Genomic DNA, 21,877 nt, shown 5'->3' with positions numbered 1-21,877 from the left:
CGCATGCTAGGTCCGGGTTTGGTCTGGGACTTGCCCTCATTAGGCACATACTTTCGCATTCTTCGCATACTTGTTGAACAGATCCTGGGTTTTTTCTGGTTTGGATAAGGTGGTAATGTGGTACCACACTGAAACAGTCGATTAAGCCTGGCCACGATCAATATTTTAGAGGATAACGCTTGCTAGGTCTGGGTTAGGTCTGGGATTTGCCCGCATCAGGCTCATACCTTCGCGTTCTTCACATACTTGTTGAACAGATCCTGGACTTCTTCTGATTTGAATCACGTAGTAATGCGGTACTACACATAAAACAGTCAATTAAACCTGCCCACGGTCAATATTTTGGAGGATAACGCATGCTAGGTCTGGGTTAGGTCTGGTGTTTGCCGTCATCAGGCTCATGCAATCGCAAATTTCGCATTCTTGTTGGCCAGTTCCTGGTGCTTTTCTGGATTGTATCACGTAGTAATGTGGTACCACACTGAAAGAGTCGATTAAACCTGGTTTCGATAAATATTTTACAGGATAACGCATGCTAGGTCCGGGTTAGATCTGGGACTTGCCCTCATTAGGCTCATACTTTCGCATTCTTCACATACTTGTTGAACAGATCCTGGGTTTTTTCTGGTTTGGATAAGGTGGTAATGTGGTACCACACTGAAACAGTCGATTAAGCCTGGCCACGATCAATATTTTAGAGGATAACGCGTGCTAGGTCTGGGTTAGGTCTGGGATTTGCCCGCATCAGGCTCATACCTTCGCGTTCTTCACATACTCGTTAAACAGATCCTGGTCTTCTTCTGGTTTGAATCACGTAGTAATGAGGTACCACACTGAAACAGTCAATAAAACCTGGCCACGATCAATATTTTAGAGGGTAACGCATGTTAGGTCTGGGTTAGGTCTGGGATTTGCCGTCATCAGGCTCATGCAATCACATATTTCGCATTCTCGTTGGCCAGTTCCTGGTCCTTTTCTGGATTGTATCACGTAGTAATGTGGTACCACACTGAAAGACTCGATTAAACCTGGTTTCGATCAATATTTTAGAGGATAACGCATGTTAGGTCTAGGTTAGGTCTGGGATTTGCCCTCATCAGAATCATACTTTCGCATTCTTCACATACTTGTTAAACAGATCCTGGTCTTCTTCTGGTTTGAATCACGTAGTATTGTGGTAGCACACAGAAACAGTCAATTAAACCTGGCCACGATCAATATTTTAGAGGATAACGCATGTTAGGTCTAGGTTAGGTCTGGGATTTGTCCTCATCAGACTCATGCTTTCGCAATCTTCACATACTTCTTAAACAGATCCTGGTCTTCTTCTGGTTTGAATCACGTAGTATTGTGGTACCACACAGAAACAGTCAATTAAGCCTGGCCACGATCAATATTTTAGAGGATAACGCATGTTAGGTCTGGGTTAGGTCTGGGATTTGCCCTCATCAGACTCATACTTTCGCATTCTTCACATACTTGTTGAACAGATCCTGGACTTCTTCTGATTTGAATCACGTAGTAATGCGGTACTACACATAAAACAGTCAATTAAACCTGGCCACGGTCAATATTTTGGAGGATAACGCATGCTAGGTCTGGGTTAGGTCTGGTGTTTGCTGTCATCAGGCTCATGCAATCGCAAATTTCGCATTCTTGTTGGCCAGTTCCTGGTGCTTTTCTGGATTGTATCACGTAGTAATGTGGTACCACACTGAAAGAGTCGATTAAACCTGGTTTCGATAAATATTTTACAGGATAACGCATGCTAGGTCCGGGTTAGGTCTGGGACTTGTCCTCATTAGGCTCATACTTTCGCATTCTTCACATACTTGTTGAACAGATCTTGGGTTTTTTCTGGTTTGCATAAGGTGGTAATGTGGTACCACTCTGAAACAGTCGATTAAGCCTGGCCACGGTCAATATTTTAGAGGATAACGCGTGCTAGGTCTGGGTTAGGTCTGGGATTTGCCCGCATCAGGCTCATACCTTCGCGTTCTTCACATACTCGTTAAACAGATCCTGCACTTCTTCTGGTTTGAATCACGTAGTAATGAGGTACCACACTGAAACAGTCAATAAAACCTGGCCACGATCAATATTTTAGAGGGTAACGCATGTTAGGTCTGGGTTAGGTCTGGGATTTGCCGTCATCAGGCTCATGCAATCGCATATTTCGCATTCTCGTTGGCCAGTTCCTGGTCCTTTTCTGGATTGTATCACGTAGTAATGTGGTACCACACTGAAAGAGTCGATTAAACCTGGTTTCGATCAATATTTTAGAGGATAACGCATGTTAGGTCTAGGTTAGGTCTGGGATTTGCCCTCATCAGAATCATACTTTCTCATTCTTCGCATACTTGTTAAACAGATCCTGGTCTTCTTCTGGTTTGAATCACGTAGTAATGAGGTACCTCACAGAAACAGTCAATTAAGCCTGGCCACGATCAATATTTTAGAGGATAACGCATGTTAGGTCTAGGTTAGGTCTGGGATTTGCCCTCATCAGGCTCATACCTTCGCGTTCTTCATATACTTGTTAAACAGATCCTGGCATTCTTCTGGTTTGAATCACGTAGTAATGAGGTACCACACTGAAACAGACAATAAAACCTGGCCACGATCAATATTTTATAGCAGAACGCATGTTAGGTCTAGGTCAGGTCTGGAATTTGCTCTCAACAGGCTCATACTTTCGTATATTTCGCATACTTGTTGGCCAGATCCTGGGCTTTGTATGGTTTGGATCACGTAGTAATGTGGTACCACGCTGAAACAGTCGATTAAACCTGGTTTCGATCAATATTTTAGAGGATAACGCATGTTAGGTCTAGGTTAGGTCTGGGATTTGCCCTCATCAGAATCATACTTTCGCATTCTTCACATACTTGTTAAACAGATCCTGGTCTTCTTCTGGTTTGAATCACGTAGTATTGTGGTAGCACACAGAAACAGTCAATTAAACCTGGCCACGATCAATATTTTAGAGGATAACGCATGTTAGGTCTAGGTTAGGTCTGGGATTTGTCCTCATCAGACTCATGCTTTCGCAATCTTCACATACTTCTTAAACAGATCCTGGTCTTCTTCTGGTTTGAATCACGTAGTATTGTGGTACCACACAGAAACAGTCAATTAAGCCTGGCCACGATCAATATTTTAGAGGATAACGCATGTTAGGTCTGGGTTAGGTCTGGGATTTGCCCTCATCAGACTCATACTTTCGCATTCTTCACATACTTGTTGAACAGATCCTGGGTTTTTTCTGGTTTGGATAAGGTGGTAATGTGGTACCACACTGAAACAGTCGATTAAGCCTGGCCACGATCAATATTTTAGAGGATAACGCGTGCTAGGTCTGGGTTAGGTCTGGGATTTGCCCGCATCAGGCTCATACCTTCGCGTTCTTCACATACTCGTTAAACAGATCCTGGTCTTCTTCTGGTTTGAATCACGTAGTAATGAGGTACCACACTGAAACAGTCAATAAAACCTGGCCACGATCAATATTTTAGAGGGTAACGCATGTTAGGTCTGGGTTAGGTCTGGGATTTGCCGTCATCAGGCTCATGCAATCACATATTTCGCATTCTCGTTGGCCAGTTCCTGGTCCTTTTCTGGATTGTATCACGTAGTAATGTGGTACCACACTGAAAGAGTCGATTAAACCTGGTTTCGATCAATATTTTAGAGGATAACACATGTTAGGTCTAGGTTAGGTCTGGGATTTGCCCTCATCAGAATCATACTTTCGCATTCTTCACATACTTGTTAAACAGATCCTGGTCTTCTTCTGGTTTGAATCACGTAGTATTGTGGTAGCACACAGAAACAGTCAATTAAACCTGGCCACGATCAATATTTTAGAGGATAACGCATGTTAGGTCTAGGTTAGGTCTGGGATTTGTCCTCATCAGACTCATGCTTTCGCAATCTTCACATACTTCTTAAACAGATCCTGGTCTTCTTCTGGTTTGAATCACGTAGTATTGTGGTACCACACAGAAACAGTCAATTAAGCCTGGCCACGATCAATATTTTAGAGGATAACGCATGTTAGGTCTGGGTTAGGTCTGGGATTTGCCCTCATCAGACTCATACTTTCGCATTCTTCACATACTTGTTGAACAGATCCTGGACTTCTTCTGATTTGAATCACGTAGTAATGCGGTACTACACATAAAACAGTCAATTAAACCTGGCCACGGTCAATATTTTGGAGGATAACGCATGCTAGGTCTGGGTTAGGTCTGGTGTTTGCTGTCATCAGGCTCATGCAATCGCAAATTTCGCATTCTTGTTGGCCAGTTCCTGGTGCTTTTCTGGATTGTATCACGTAGTAATGTGGTACCACACTGAAAGAGTCGATTAAACCTGGTTTCGATAAATATTTTACAGGATAACGCATGCTAGGTCCGGGTTAGGTCTGGGACTTGTCCTCATTAGGCTCATACTTTCGCATTCTTCACATACTTGTTGAACAGATCTTGGGTTTTTTCTGGTTTGCATAAGGTGGTAATGTGGTACCACTCTGAAACAGTCGATTAAGCCTGGCCACGGTCAATATTTTAGAGGATAACGCGTGCTAGGTCTGGGTTAGGTCTGGGATTTGCCCGCATCAGGCTCATACCTTCGCGTTCTTCACATACTCGTTAAACAGATCCTGCACTTCTTCTGGTTTGAATCACGTAGTAATGAGGTACCACACTGAAACAGTCAATAAAACCTGGCCACGATCAATATTTTAGAGGGTAACGCATGTTAGGTCTGGGTTAGGTCTGGGATTTGCCGTCATCAGGCTCATGCAATCGCATATTTCGCATTCTCGTTGGCCAGTTCCTGGTCCTTTTCTGGATTGTATCACGTAGTAATGTGGTACCACACTGAAAGAGTCGATTAAACCTGGTTTCGATCAATATTTTAGAGGATAACGCATGTTAGGTCTAGGTTAGGTCTGGGATTTGCCCTCATCAGAATCATACTTTCTCATTCTTCGCATACTTGTTAAACAGATCCTGGTCTTCTTCTGGTTTGAATCACGTAGTAATGAGGTACCTCACAGAAACAGTCAATTAAGCCTGGCCACGATCAATATTTTAGAGGATAACGCATGTTAGATCTAGGTTAGGTCTGGGATTTGCCCTCATCAGGCTCATACCTTCGCGTTCTTCATATACTTGTTAAACAGATCCTGGCCTTCTTCTGGTTTGAATCACGTAGTAATGAGGTACCACACTGAAACAGACAATAAAACCTGGCCACGATCAATATTTTATAGCAGAACGCATGTTAGGTCTAGGTCAGGTCTGGAATTTGCTCTCAACAGGCTCATACTTTCGTATATTTCGCATACTTGTTGGCCAGATCCTGGGCTTTGTATGGTTTGGATCACGTAGTAATGTGGTACCACGCTGAAACAGTCGATTAAACCTGGTTTCGATCAATATTTTAGAGGATAACGCATGTTAGGTCTAGGTTAGGTCTGGGATTTGCCCTCATCAGAATCATACTTTCGCATTCTTCACATACTTGTTAAACAGATCCTGGTCTTCTTCTGGTTTGAATCACGTAGTATTGTGGTAGCACACAGAAACAGTCAATTAAACCTGGCCACGATCAATATTTTAGAGGATAACGCATGTTAGGTCTAGGTTAGGTCTGGGATTTGTCCTCATCAGACTCATGCTTTCGCAATCTTCACATACTTCTTAAACAGATCCTGGTCTTCTTCTGGTTTGAATCACGTAGTATTGTGGTACCACACAGAAACAGTCAATTAAGCCTGGCCACGATCAATATTTTAGAGGATAACGCATGTTAGGTCTGGGTTAGGTCTGGGATTTGCCCTCATCAGACTCATACTTTCGCATTCTTCACATACTTGTTCAACAGGTCCTGGGTTTTTTCTGGTTTGGATCACGTAGTAATGTGGTACCACACTAAAACAGTCGATTAAGCCTGGTTTCGATCAATATTTTAGAGGATAACGCATGTTAGGACTAGGTAAGGTCTGGGATTTGCCGTCATCAGGCTCATGCAATCGCATGTTTCGCATTCTTGTTGGCCAGATCCTGGTCCTTTTCTGGATTGTACCACGTAGTAATATGGTACCACACTGAAAGAGTCGATTAAACCTGGTTTCGATCAATATTTTAGAGGATAACGCATGTTAGGTCTAGGTTAGATCTGGGATTTGCCCTCATCAGGCTCATACAATCGCATGTTTCACATTCTTGTAGGCCAGATCCTGGTCTTCTTCTGGTTTGAAACACGAAGTATTGTGGTACCACACAGAAACAGTCAATTAAACCTGGCCACGATCAATATTTTAGAGGATAACGCATGTTAGGTCTAGGTTAGGTCTGGGATTTGCACCCATCTGGCTCATACAATCGCATATTTCGTATTCTTCTTGGTCAGATCCTGGACTTCTTCTGGTTTGAATCACGTAGTATTGTGATACCACACAGAAACAGTCAATTAAGCCTGGCCACCATCAATATTTTAGAGGATAACGCATGCTAGGTCTGGGTTAGGTCTGGGACTTGCACTCATCTGGCTCATACAATCGCATATTTCGTATTCTTCTTGGACAGATCCTGGTCTTCTTCTGGCTTGAATCACGTAGTATTGTGCTACCACACAGAAGCAGTCAATTCAACCTGGCCACGATCAATATTTTAGTGGATAACGCATGTTAGGTCTAGGTCAGGTCTGGGATTTGCCGTCATGAGGCTCATGCAATCGCATATTTCGCATCCTTGTTGGCCAGTTCCTGGTCCTTTTCTGGATTCTATCACGTAGTAATGTGGTACCACACTGAAGGAGTCGATTAAGCCTGGCCACGAACAATATTTTAGAGGATAGCGCAAGTTAGGTCTAGGCTAGGTCTGGTATTTGCCATCATCAGGCTCATACTTTCACATTTCTCGCATTCTTGTTGGCCAGATCCTGTTCCTTTTCTGGATTGTATCACGTAGTAATGTGGTACCACACTGAAACAGTCGATAAAACTCGGTTTCGACCAATATTTTAGAGGATAACGCATGTTAAGTCTAGGTTAGGTCTGGAATATGCTCTCTTCAGGCTCATACTTTCGTATATTTCGCACACTTGTAGACCAGATCGTTGGTTTTTTCTGGTTTGGACCACGCAGTAATGTGGTACCACACTGAAACAGTCAATAAAACCTGGCCACGATCAATATTTTAGAGGGTAACGCATGATAGGTCTGGGTTAGGTCTGGGATTTGCCCTCATCAGGCTCATGCAATCGCATATTTCGCATACTTGTTGGACAGATCCTCGTCCTTTCCTGGTTTGAATCACGTAGTATTGTGGTACCACACAGAAACAGTCAATTAAACTTGGCCACGATCAATGTTTTAGAGGATAGCGCATGTTAGGTCCAGGTTTGGTCTGGGATTTGCCGTCATCAGGCTCATGCAATCGCATATTTCGCATTCTTGTTGGCCAGTTCCTGGTCCTTTTCTGGATTGTATCACGTAGTAATGTGGTACCACACTGAGAGTGTCGATTAAACCTGGTTTCGATCAATATTTTAGAGGATAACGCATGTTAGGTCTAGGTTAGGTCTGGGATTTGCACCCATCTGGCTCATACAATCGCATATTTCGTATTCTTCTTGGTCAGATCCTGGACTTCTTCTGATTTCAATCACGTAGTATTGTGGTACCACACAGAAACAGTCAATTAAACCTGGCCACGATCAATATTTTAGAGGATAACGCATGTTAGGTCTAGGTTAGGTCTGGGATTTGCACCCATCTGGCTCATACAATCGCATATTTCGTATTCTTCTTGGTCAGATCCCGGACTTCTTCTGGTTTGAATCACGTAGTATTGTGGTACCACACAGAAACAGTCAATTAAACCTGGCCACGATCAATATTTTAGAGGATAACGCATGTTAGGTCTAGGTTAGGTCTGGGATTTGCACCCATCTGGCTCATACAATCGCATATTTCGTATTCTTCTTGGTCAGATCCTGGACTTCTTCTGGTTTGAATCACGTAGTATTGTGATACCACACAGAAACAGTCAATTAAGCCTGGCCACCATCAATATTTTAGAGGATAACGCATGCTAGGTCTGGGTTAGGTCTGGGACTTGCACTCATCTGGCTCATACAATCGCATATTTCGTATTCTTCTTGGACAGATCCTGGTCTTCTTCTGGCTTGAATCACGTAGTATTGTGCTACCACACAGAAGCAGTCAATTCAACCTGGCCACGATCAATATTTTAGAGGATAACGCATGTTAGGTCTAGGTTAGGTCTGGGATTTGCCGTCATCAGGCTCATGCAATCGCATATTTCGCATTCTTGTTGGCCAGTTCCTGGTCCTTTTCTGGATTGTATCACGTAGTAATGTGGTACCACACTGAAGGAGTCGATTAAACCTGGTTTCGATCACTATTTTAGAGGATAACCCATGTTAGGTCTAGGTTAGCTCTGGGATTTGCCCTCATCAGACTCATACTTTCGCATTCTTCACATAGTTGATGAACACATCCTGGACTTCTTCTGGTTTGAATCACGTAGTATTGTGGTACCACACAGAAACAGTCAATTAAACCTGGCCACGATCAATATTCTAGAGGATAACCCATGTTAGGTCTAGGCTAGGTCTGGTATTTGCCATCATCAGGCTCATACTTTCGCATTTCTCGCATTCTTGTTGGCCAGTTCCTGGTCCTTTTCTGGATTGTATAACGTAGTAATGTGGTACCACACTGAAAGTGTCGATTAAACCTGGTTTCGATCAATATTTTAGAGGATAACGCATGTTAGGTCTGTGTTAGCTCTGGTACTTGCCCTCATCAGGCTCATACAATCGCATTTCTCGCATTCTTGTTGGCCAGATCCTGGTCCTTTTCTGGTTTGTATCACGTAGCAATGTGGTACCGCACTGAAACAGACGATTAAGCCTGGCCACGAACAATATTTTAGAGGATAGCGCATGTTAGGTCTAGGCTAGGTCTGGTATTTGCCATCATCAGGCTCATACTTTCGCATTTCTCGCATTCTTGCTGGCCAGATCCTGTTCCTTTTCTGGATTGTATCACGTAGTAATGTGGTACCACACTGAAACAGTCGATAAAACTCGGTTTCGACCAATATTTTAGAGGATAACGCATGTTAAGTCTAGGTTAGGTCTGGAATATGCTCTCTTCAGGCTCATACTTTCGTATATTTCGCACACTTGTAGACCAGGTCGTTGGTTTTTTCTGGTTTGGACCACGTAGTAATGTGGTACCACACTGAAACAGTCAATAAAACCTGGCCACGATCAATATTTTAGAGGGTAACGCATGTTAGGTCTGGGTTAGGTCTGGGATTTGCCCTCATCAGGCTCATGCAATCGCATATTTCGCATACTTGTTGGCCAGATCCTCGTCCTTTCCTGGTTTGAATCACGTAGTATTGTGGTACCACACAGAAACAGTCAATTAAACTTGGCCACGATCAATGTTTTAGAGGATAGCGCATGTTAGGTCCAGGTTTGGTCCGGGATTTGCCGTCATCAGGCTCATGCAATCGCATATTTCGCATTCTTGTTGGCCAGTTCCTGGTCCTTTTCTGGATTGTATCACGTAGTAATGTGGTACCACACTGAGAGTGTCGATTAAACCTGGTTTCGATCAATATTTTAGAGGATGACCCATGTTAGGTCTAGGTTAGCTCTGGGATTTGCCCTCATCAGACTCATACTTTCGCATTCTTCACATAGTTGATGAACATATCCTGGACTTCTTCTGGTTTGAATCACGTAGTATTGTGGTACCACACAGAAACAGTCAATTAAACCTGGCCACGATCAATATTTTAGAGGATAACCCATGTTAGGTCTAGGTTAGCTCTGGTAATTGCCCCCATCGGGCTCATACAATCGCATATTTCACATTCTTGTTGGCCAGTTCCTGGTCTTCTTCTGGTTTGAAGCACGTAGTATTGTGGTACCACACAGAAACAGTCAATTAAACCTGGCCACGATCAATATTTTAGAGGATAACGCATGCTAGGTCCGGGTTTGGTCTGGGACTTGCCCTCATTAGGCTCATACTTTCGCATTCTTCACCTACTTGTTGAACAGATCCTGGGTTTTTTCTGGTTTGGATAAGGTGGTAATGTGGTACCACACTGAAACAGTCGATTAAGCCTGGCCACGATCAATATTTTAGAGGATACCGCATGTTAGGTCTAGGTTAGGACTGGGATTTGCCGTCATCTGGCTTATGCAATCGCATATTTCGCATTCTTGTTGGCCAGATCCTGATCCTTTTCTGGATTGTATCACGTAGTAAAGTGGTACCACACTGAAAGAGTCGATTAAACATGGTTTCGATCAATATTTTAGAGGATAACGCATGTTAGGTCTAGGTTATGTCTAGGATTTGCCCTCATCAGGCTCATACAATCGCATATTGCACATTCTTGTTGGCCAGATCCTGGTCTTCTTCTGGATTGAATCACGTAGTATTGTGGTACCACACAGAAAAAGTCAATTAAGCCTGGCCACGATCAATATTTTAGAGGATAACGCATGCTAGGTTTGGGTTAGGTCTGGGACTTGCACTCACCAGCCTCAAACTTTCGCATTCTTCACATACTTGTTGAACAGATCCCGGGTTTTTTCTGGTTTGGATCAGGTAGTAATGTGGTACCACACTGGAACAGTCGATAAAACCCGGCTTCGATCAATATTTTAGGGGATACGGCATGTTAGGTCTAGGTTAGGTTTGGGATTTGCCCTCATCAGGCTCATGCAATCGCATATTTCGCATTCTTGTTGGCCAGATCCTTGTCCTTTTCTGGATTGTATCACGTAGTAATATGGTACCACACTGAAAGAGTCGATTAAACCTGGTTTCGATCAATATTTTAGAGGATAACGCATGTTAGGTCTAGGTTAGGTCTGGGATTTGCCCTCATCAGAATCATACTTTCGCATTCTTCACATACTTGTTAAACAGATCCTGGTCTTCTTCTGGTTTGAATCACGAAGTATTGTTGTACCACACAGAAACAGTCAATTAAACCTGGCCACGATCAATATTTTACAGGATAACGCATGTTAGGTCTAGGTTAGGTCTGGGATTTGCCGTCATCAGGCTCATGCAATCCCATATTTCGCATTCTTGTTGGCCAGTTCCTGGTCCTTTTCTGGATTGTATCACGTAGTAAAGTGGTACCACACTGAAACAGTCGATAATACTCGGTTTCGACCAATATTTTAAAGGATAACGCATGTTAAGTCTAGGTTAGGTCTGGAATATGCTCTCTTCAGGCTCATACCTTCGTATATTTCGCACACTTGTAGACCAGATCGTTGGTTTTTTCTGGTTTGGACCACGTAGTAATGTGGTACCACACTGAAACAGTCAATAAAACCTGGCCACGATCAATATTTTAGAGGATAACGCATGCTAGGTCCGGGTTTGGTCTGGGACTTGCCCTCATTAGGCTCATACTTTCGCATTCTTCACATACCTGTTGAACAGATCCTGGGTTTTTTCTGGTTTGGATAAGGTGGTAATGTGGTACCACACTGAAACAGTCGATTAAGCCTGGCCACGATCAATATTTTAGAGGATAACGCGTGCTAGGTCTGGGTTAGGTCTGGGATTTGCCCGCATCAGGCTCATACCTTCGCGTTCTTCACATACTTGTTGAACAGATCCTGGACTTCTTCTGATTTGAATCACGTAGTGATGCGGTACTACACATAAAACAGTCTATTAAACCTGGCCACGGTCAATATTTTGGAGGATAACGCATGCTAGGTCTGGGTTAGATCTGGTGTTTGCCGTCATCAGGCTCATGCAATCGCAAATTTCGCATTCTTGTTGGCCAGTTCCTGGTGCTTTTCTGGATTGTATCACGTAGTAATGTGGTACCACACTGAAAGAGTCGATTAAACCTGGGTTCGATCAATATTTTAGAGGATAACGCATGTTAGGTCTAGGTTAGGTCTGGGATTTGCCCTCATCAGAATCATACTTTCGCATTCTTCACATACTTGTTAAACAGATCCTGGTCTTCTTCTGGTTTGAATCACGTAGTAATGAGGTACCACACAGAAACAGTCAATTAAGCCTGGCCACGATCAATATTTTAGAGGATAACGCATGTTAGGTCTAGGTTAGGTCTGGGATTTGCCCTCATCAGGCTCATACCTTCGCATTCTTCACATACTTGTTAAACAGATCCTGGTCTTCTTCTGGTTTGAATCACGTAGTAATGAGGTACCACACTGAAACAGTCAATAAAACCTGGCCACGATCAATATTTTATAGCAGAACGCATGTTAGGTCTAGGTCAGGTCTGGAATTTGCTCTCAACAGGCTCATACTTTCGTATATTTCGCATACTTGTTGGCCAGATCCTGGGCTTTGTATGGTTTGGATCACGTAGTAATGTGGTACCACGCTGAAACAGTCGATTAAACTTGGTTTCGATCAATATTTTAGAGGATAACGCATGTTAGGTCTAGGTTAGATCTGGGATTTGCCTTCATCAGGCTCATACAATCGGATATTTCACATTCTTGTTGCCCAGATCCTGGTCTTCTGCTGGTTTGAATCACGTAGTATTGTGGTACCACACAGAAACAGTCAATTAAACCTGGCCACGATCAATATTTTAGAGGATAACGCATGTTAGGTCTAGGTTAGGTCTGGGATTTGCCCTCATCAGGCTCATACCTTCGCGTTCTTCACATACTTGTTAAACAGATCCTGGTCTTCTTCTGGTTTGAATCACGTAGTAATGAGGTACCACACTGAAACAGTCAATAAAACCTGGCCACGATCAATATTTTAGAGGATAACGCATGTTAGGTCTAGGTTAGGTCTGGGATTTGTCCTCATCAGACTCATGCTTTCGCAATCTTCACATAGTTGATGAACAGATCCTGGACTTCTTCTGGTTTGAATCACGTAGTATTGTGGTACCACACAGAAACAGTCAATTAAGCCTGGCCACGATCAATATTTTAGAGGATAACGCATGTTAGGGCTGGGTTAGGTCTGGGATTTGCCCTCATCAGACTCATACTTTCGCATTCTTCACATACTTGTTCAACAGGTCCGGGGTTTTTTCTGGTTTGGATCACGTAGTAATGTGGTACCACACTAAAACAGTCGATTAAGCCTGGTTTCGATCAATATTTTAGAGGATAACGCATGTTAGGACTAGGGAAGGTCTGGGATTTGCCGTCATCAGGCTCATGCAATCGCATATTTCGCATTCTTGTTGGCCAGATCCTGGTCCTTTTCTGGATTGTATCACGTAGTAATGTGGTACCACACTGAAAGAGTCGATTAAACCTGGGTTCGATCAATATTTTAGAGGATAACGCATGTTAGGTCTAGGTTAGGTCTGGGATTTGCCCTCATCAGACTCATACTTTCGCATTCTTCACATAGTTGATGAACAGATCCTGGAGTTCTTCTGGTTTGAATCACGTAGTATTGTGGTACCACACAGAAACAGTCAATTAAGCCTGGCCACGATCAATATTCTAGAGGATAACGGATGCTAGGTCTGGGTTAGGTCTGGGAGTTGCACCCATGTGGCTCGTACAATCGCATATTTCGCATTCTTGTTGGACAGATCCTGGTCTTCATCTGGTTTGATTCACGTAGTATTGTGGTACCACACAGAAACAGTCAATTAAACCTGGCCACGGTCAATATTTTAGAGGATAACGCATGTTAGGTCTAGATTAGGTCTGGGATTTGCCCTCATCAGGCTCATGCAATCGCATATTTCGCATACTTGTTAGCCAGATCCTGGTCCTTTTCTGGATTGTATCACGTAGTAATGTGGTACCACACTGAAGGAGTCGATTAAACCTGGTTTCGATCACTATTTTAGAGGATAACGCATGTTAGGTCTGGGTTAGGTCTGGGACTTGCACTCATCTGGCTCATACAATCGCATATTTCGTATTCTTCTTGGACAGATCCTGGACTTCTTCTGGTTTGAATCACGTAGTATTGTGATACCACACAGAAACAGTCAATTAAGCCTGGCCACCATCAATATTTTAGAGGATAACGCATGCTAGGTCTGGGTTAGGTCTGGGACTTGCACTCATCTGGCTCATACAATCGCATATTTCGTATTCTTCTTGGACAGATCCTGGTCTTCTTCTGGCTTGAATCACGTAGTATTGTGCTACCACACAGAAGCAGTCAATTCAACCTGGCCACGATCAATATTTTAGAGGATAACGCATGTTAGGTCTAGATTAGGTCTGGGATTTGCCCTCATCAGGCTCATGCAATCGCATATTTCGCATACTTGTTAGCCAGATCCTGGTCCTTTTCTGGATTGTATCACGTAGTAATGTGGTACCACACTGAAGGAGTCGATTAAACCTGGTTTCGATCACTATTTTAGAGGATAACGCATGTTAGGTCTGGGTTAGGTCTGGGACTTGCACTCATCTGGCTCATACAATCGCATATTTCGTATTCTTCTTGGACAGATCCTGGACTTCTTCTGGTTTGAATCACGTAGTATTGTGATACCACACAGAAACAGTCAATTAAGCCTGGCCACCATCAATATTTTAGAGGATAACGCATGCTAGGTCTGGGTTAGGTCTGGGACTTGCACTCATCTGGCACATACAATCGCATTTCTCGCATTCTTGTTGGCCAGATCCTAGTCCTTTTCTGGTTTGTATCACGTAGCAATGTGGTACCGCACTGAGACAGTCGATTAAGCCTGGCCACGAACAATATTTTAGAGGATAGCGCATGTTAGGTCTAGGCTGGGTCTGGTATTTGCCATCATCAGGCTCATACTTTCGCATTTCTCGCATTCTTGTTGGCTAGATCCTGTTCCTTTTCTGGATTGTATCACGTAGTAATGTGGTACCACAATGAAACAGTCGATAAAACTCGATTTCGACCAATATTTTAGAGGATAACGCATGTTAAGTCTAGGTTAGGTCTGGAATATGCTCTCTTCAGGCTCATACTTTCGTATATTTCGCACACTTGTAGACCAGATCGTTGGTTTTTTCTGGTTTGGACCACGTAGTAATGTGGTACCACACTAAAACAGTCAATAAAACCTGGCCACGATCAATATTTTAGAGGATAACGCATGTTAGGTCTAGATTAGGTCTGGGACTTGCACTCATCTGGCACATACAATCGCATTTCTCGCATTCTTGTTGGCCAGATCCTAGTCCTTTTCTGGTTTGTATCACGTAGCAATGTGGTACCGCACTGAGACAGTCGATTAAGCCTGGCCACGAACAATATTTTAGAGGATAGCGCATGTTAGGTCTAGGCTGGGTCTGGTATTTGCCATCATCAGGCTCATACAATCGCATTTCTCGCATTCTTGTTGGACAGATCCTGGTCTTCATCTGGTTTGATTCACGTAGTATTGTGGTACCACACAGAAACAGTCAATTAAACTTGGCCACGATCAATGTTTTAGAGGATAACGCATGTTAGGTCTGGGTTAGGTCTGGGATTTGCCCTCATCAGACTCATACTTTCGCATTCTTCACATACTTGTTCAACAGGTCCTGGGTTTTTTCTGGTTTGGATCACGTAGTAATGTGGTACCACACTAAAACAGTCGATTAAGCCTGGTTTCGATCAATATTTTAGAGGATAACGCATGTTAGGACTAGGTTAGGTCTGGGATTTGCCGTCATCAGGCTCATGCAATCGCATGTTTCGCATTCTTGTTGGCCAGATCCTGGTCCTTTTCTGGATTGTATCACGTAGTAATATGGTACCACACTGAAAGAGTCGATTAAACCTGGTTTCGATCAATATTTTAGAGGATAACGCATGTTAGGTCTAGGTTAGATCTGGGATTTGCCCTCATCAGGCTCATATAATCGCATGTTTCACATTCTTGTAGGCCAGATCCTGGTCTTCTTCTGGTTTGAAACACGAAGTATTGTGGTACCACACAGAAACAGTCAATTAAACCTGGCCACGATCAATATTTTAGAGGATAACGCATGTTAGGTCTAGGTTAGGTCTGGGATTTGCACCCATCTGGCTCATACAATCGGATATTTCGTATTCTTCTTGGTCAGATCCTGGACTTCTTCTGGTTTGAATCACGTAGTATTGTGATACCACACAGAAACAGTCAATTAAGCCTGGCCACCATCAATATTTTAGAGGATAACGCATGCTAGGTCTGGGTTAGGTCTGGGACTTGCACTCATCTGGCTCATACAATCGCATATTTCGTATTCTTCTTGGACAGATCCTGGTCTTCTTCTGGCTAGAATCACGTAGTATTGTGCTACCACACAGAAGCAGTCAATTCAACCTGGCCACGATCAATATTTTACAGGATAACGCATGTTAGGTCTAGGTTAGGTCTGGGATTTGCCGTCATCAGGCTCATGCAATCGCATATTTCGCATTCTTGTTGGCCAGTTCCTGGTCCTTTTCTGGATTGTATCACGTAGTAATGTGGTACCACACTGAAGGAGTCGATTAAACCTGGTTTCGATCACTATTTTAGAGGATAACCCATGTTAGGTCTAGGTTAGCTCTGGGATTTGCCCTCATCAGACTCATACTTTCGCATTCTTCACATAGTTGATGAACATATCCTGGACTTCTTCTGGTTTGAATCACGTAGTATTGTGGTACCACACAGAAACAGTCAATTAAACCTGGCCACGATCAATATTTTAGAGGATAACCCATGTTAGGTCTAGGCTAGGTCTGGTATTTGCCATCATCAGGCTCATACTTTCGCATTTCTCGCATTCTTGTTGGCCAGATCCTGTTCCTTTTCTGGATTGTATCACGTAGTAATGTGGTACCACACTGAAACAGTCGATAAAACTCGGTTTCGACCAATATTTTAGAGGATAACGCATGTTAAGTCTAGGTTAGGTCTGGAATATGCTCTCTTCAGGCTCATACTTTCGTATATTTCGCACACTTGTAGACCAGATCGTTGGTTTTTTCTGGTTTGGACCACGTAGTAATGTGGTACCACACTGAAACAGTCAATAAAACCTGGCCACGATCAATATTTTAGAGGGTAACGCATGTTAGGTCTGGGTTAGGTCTGGGATTTGCCCTCATCAGGCTCATGCAATCGCATATTTCGCATACTTGTTGGCCAGATCCTCGTCCTTTCCTTGTTTGAATCACGTAGTATTGTGGTACCACACAGAAACAGTCAATTAAGCCTGGCCACCATCAATGTTTTAGAGGATAGCGCATGTTAGGTCCAGGTTTGGTCTGGGATTTGCCGTCATCAGGCTCATGCAATCGCATATTTCGCATTCTTGTTGGCCAGTTCCTGGTCCTTTTCTGGATTGTATCACGTAGTAATGTGGTACCACACTGAGAGTGTCGATTAAACCTGGTTTCGATCAATATTTTAGAGGATGACCCATGTTAGGTCTAGGTTAGCTCTGGGATTTGCCCTCATCAGACTCATACTTTCGCATTCTTCACATAGTTGATGAACATATCCTGGACTTCTTCTGGTTTGAATCACGTAGTATTGTGGTACCACACAGAAACAGTCAATTAAACCTGGCCACGATCAATATTTTAGAGGATAACCCATGTTAGGTCTAGGTTAGCTCTGGTATTTGCCCCCATCGGGCTCATACAATCGCATATTTCACATTCTTGTTGGCCAGTTCCTGGTCTTCTTCTGGTTTGAATCACGTAGTATTGTGGTACCACACAGAAACAGTCAATTAAACCTGGCCACGATCAATATTTTAGAGGATAACGCATGCTAGGTCCGGGTTTGGTCTGGGACTTGCCCTCATTAGGCTCATACTTTCGCATTCTTCACCTACTTGTTGAACAGATCCTGGGTTTTTTCTGGTTTGGATAAGGTGGTAATGTGGTACCACACTGAAACAGTCGATTAAGCCTGGCCACGATCAATATTTTAGAGGATAACGCGTGCTAGGTCTGGGTTAGGTCTGGGATTTGCCCGCATCAGGCTCATAACTTCGCGTTCTTCACATACTTGTTGAACAGATCCTGGACTTCTTCTGATTTGAATCACGTAGTAATGCGGTACTACACATAAAACAGTCAATTAAACCTGGCCACGGTCAATATTTTGGAGGATAACGCATGCTAGGTCTGGGTTAGGTCTGGTGTTTGCCGTCATCAGGCTCATGCAATCGCAAATTTCGCATTCTTGTTGGCCAGTTCCGGGTGCTTTTCTGGATTGTATCACGTAGTAATGTGGTACCACACTGAAAGAGTCGATTAAACCTGGTTTCGATAAATATTTTACAGGATAACGGGTGCTAGGTCTGGGTTAGGTCTGGGATTTGCCCTCATCAGGCTCATACCTTCGCGTTCTTCACATACTTGTTAAACAGATCCTGGTCTTCTTCTGGTTTGAATCACGTAGTAATGAGGTACCACACTGAAACAGTCAATAAAACCTGGCCACGATCAATATTTTATAGCAGAACGCATGTTAGGTCTAGGTCAGGTCTGGAATTTGCTCTCAACAGGCTCATACTTTCGTATATTTCGCATACTTGTTGGCCAGATCCTGGGCTTTGTATGGTTTGGATCACGTAGTAATGTGGTACCACGCTGAAACAGTCGATTAAACTTGGTTTCGATCAATATTTTAGAGGATAACGCATGTTAGGTCTAGGTTAGATCTGGGATTTGCCCTCATCAGGCTCATACAATCGGATATTTCACATTCTTGTTGCCCAGATCCTGGTCTTCTGCTGGTTTGAATCACGTAGTATTGTGGTACCACACAGAAACAGTCAATTAAACCTGGCCACGATCAATATTTTAGAGGATAACGCATGTTAGGTCTAGGTTAGGTCTGGGATTTGCCCTCATCAGGCTCATACCTTCGCGTTGTTCACATACTTGCTAAACAGATCCTGGTCTTCTTCTGGTTTGAATCACGTAGTAATGAGGTACCACACTGAAACAGTCAATAAAACCTGGCCACGATCAATATTTTAGAGGATAACGCATGTTAGGTCTAGGTTAGGTCTGGGATTTGTCCTCATCAGACTCATGCTTTCGCAATCTTCACATAGTTGATGAACAGATCCTGGACTTCTTCTGGTTTGAATCACGTAGTATTGTGGTACCACACAGAAACAGTCAATTAAGCCTGGCCACGATCAATATTTTAGAGGATAACGCATGTTAGGTCTGGGTTAGGTCTGGGATTTGCCCTCATCAGACTCATACTTTCGCATTCTTCACATACTTGTTCAACAGGTCCTGGGTTTTTTCTGGTTTGGATCACGTGGTAATGTGGTACCACACTAAAACAGTCGATTAAGCCTGGTTTCGATCAATATTTTAGAGGATAACGCATGTTAGGACTAGGTTAGGTCTGGGATTTGCCGTCATCAGGCTCATGCAATCGCATATTTCGCATTCTTGTTGGCCAGATCCTGGTCCTTTTCTGGATTGTATCACGTAGTAATATGGTACCACACTGAAAGAGTCGATTAAACCTGGTTTCGATCACTATTTTAGAGGATAACGCATGTTAGGTCTGTGTTAGCTCTGGTACTTGCCCTCATCAGGCTCATACAATCGCATTTCTCGCATTCTTGTTGGCCAGATCCTAGTCCTTTTCTGGTTTGTATCACGTAGCAATGTGGTACCACACTAAAACAGTCGATTAAGCCTGGTTTCGATCAATATTTTAGAGGATAACGCATGTTAGGACTAGGTTAGGTCTGGGATTTGCCGTCATCAGGCTAATGCAATCGCATATTTCGCATTCTTGTTGGCCAGATCCTGGTCCTTTTCTGGATTGTATCACGTAGTAATGTGGTACCACACTGAAAGAGTCGATTAAACCTGGGTTCGATCAATATTTTAGAGGATAACGGATGCTAGGTCTGGGTTAGGTCTGGGAGTTGCACCCATGTGGCTCGTACAATCGCATATTTCGCATTCTTGTTGGACAGATCCTGGTCTTCATCTGGTTTGAATCACGTAGTATTGTGGTACCACACAGAAACAGTCAATTAAACCTGGCCACGGTCAATATTTTAGAGGATAACGCATGTTAGGTCTAGATTAGGTCTGGGATTTGCCGTCATCAGGCTCATGCAATCGCATATTTCGCATTCTCGTTGGCCAGTTCCTGGTCCTTTTCTGGATTGTATCACGTAGTAATGTGGTACCACACTGAAAGAGTCGATTAAACCTGGTTTCGATCAATATTTTAGAGGATAACGCATGTTAGGTCTAGGTTAGGTCTGGGATTTGCCCTCATCAGAATCATACTTTCTCATTCTTCACATACTTGTTAATCAGATCCTGGTCTTCTTCTGGTTTGAATCACGTAGTAATGAGGTACCACACAGAAACAGTCAATTAAGCCTGGCCACGATCAATATTTTAGAGGATAACGCATGTTAGGTCTAGGTTAGGACTGGGATTTGCCCTCATCAGGCTCATACCTTCGCGTTCTTCACATACTTGTTAAACCGATCCTGGTCTTGTTCTGGTTTGAATCACGTAGTAATGAGGTACCACACTGAAACAGTCAATAAAACCTGGCCACGATCAATATTTTATAGCAGAACGCATGTTAGGTCTAGGTCAGGTCTGGAGTTTGCTCTCAACAGGCTCATACTTTCGTATATTTCGCATACTTGTTGGCCAGATCCTGGGCTTTGTATGGTTTGGATCACGTAGTAATGTGGTACCACGCTGAAACAGTCGATTAAACCTGGTTTCGATCAATATTTTAGAGGATAACGCATGTTAGGTCTAGGTTAGGTCTGGGATTTGCCCTCATCAGAATCATACTTTCGCATTCTTCACATTCTTGTTGCCCAGATCCTGGTCTTCTGCTGGTTTGAATCACGTAGTATTGTGGTAGCACACAGAAACAGTCAATTAAACCTGGCCACGATCAATATTTTAGAGGATAACGCATGTTAGGTCTAGGTTAGGTCTGGAATTTGTCCTCATCAGACTCATGCTTTTGCAATCTTCACATACTTCTTAAACAGATCCTGGTCTTCTTCTGGTTTGAATCACGTAGTATTGTGGTACCACACAGAAACAGTCAATTAAGCCTGGCCACGATCAATATTTTAGAGGATAACGCATGTTAGGTCTGGGTTAGGTCTGGGATTTGCCCTCATCAGACTCATACTTTCGCATTCTTCACATACTTGTTCAACAGGTCCTGGGTTTTTTCTGGTTTGGATCACGTAGTAATGTGGTACCACACTAAAACAGTCGATTAAGCCTGGTTTCGATCAATATTTTAGAGGATAACGCATGTTAGGACTAGGTTAGGTCTGGGATTTGCCGTCATCAGGCTCATGCAATCGCATGTTTCGCATTCTTGTTGGCCAGATCCTGGTCCTTTTCTGGATTGTATCACGTAGTAATATGGTACCACACTGAAAGAGTCGATTAAACCTGGTTTCGATCAATATTTTAGAGGATAACGCATGTTAGGTCTAGGTTAGGTCTGGGATTTGCCCTCATCAGGCTCATACAATCGCATGTTTCACATTCTTGTAGGCCAGATCCTGGTCTTCTTCTGGTTTGAAACACGAAGTATTGTGGTACCACACAGAAACAGTCAATTAAACCTGGCCACGATCAATATTTTAGAGGATAACGCATGTTAGGTCTAGGTTAGGTCTGGGATTTGCACCCATCTGGCTCATACAATCGCATATTTCGTATTCTTCTTGGTCAGATCCTGGACTTCTTCTGGTTTGAATCACGTAGTATTGTGATACCACACAGAAACAGTCAATTAAGCCTGGCCACCATCAATATTTTAGAGGATAACGCATGCTAGGTCTGGGTTAGGTCTGGGACTTGCACTCATCTGGCTCA

Source organism: Colletes latitarsis, chromosome 14, assembly GCF_051014445.1.
Source record: "Colletes latitarsis isolate SP2378_abdomen chromosome 14, iyColLati1, whole genome shotgun sequence".
Classification (NCBI taxonomy): domain Eukaryota; kingdom Metazoa; phylum Arthropoda; class Insecta; order Hymenoptera; family Colletidae; genus Colletes; species Colletes latitarsis.
Note: the sequence above shows the minus strand (reverse complement) of the source record.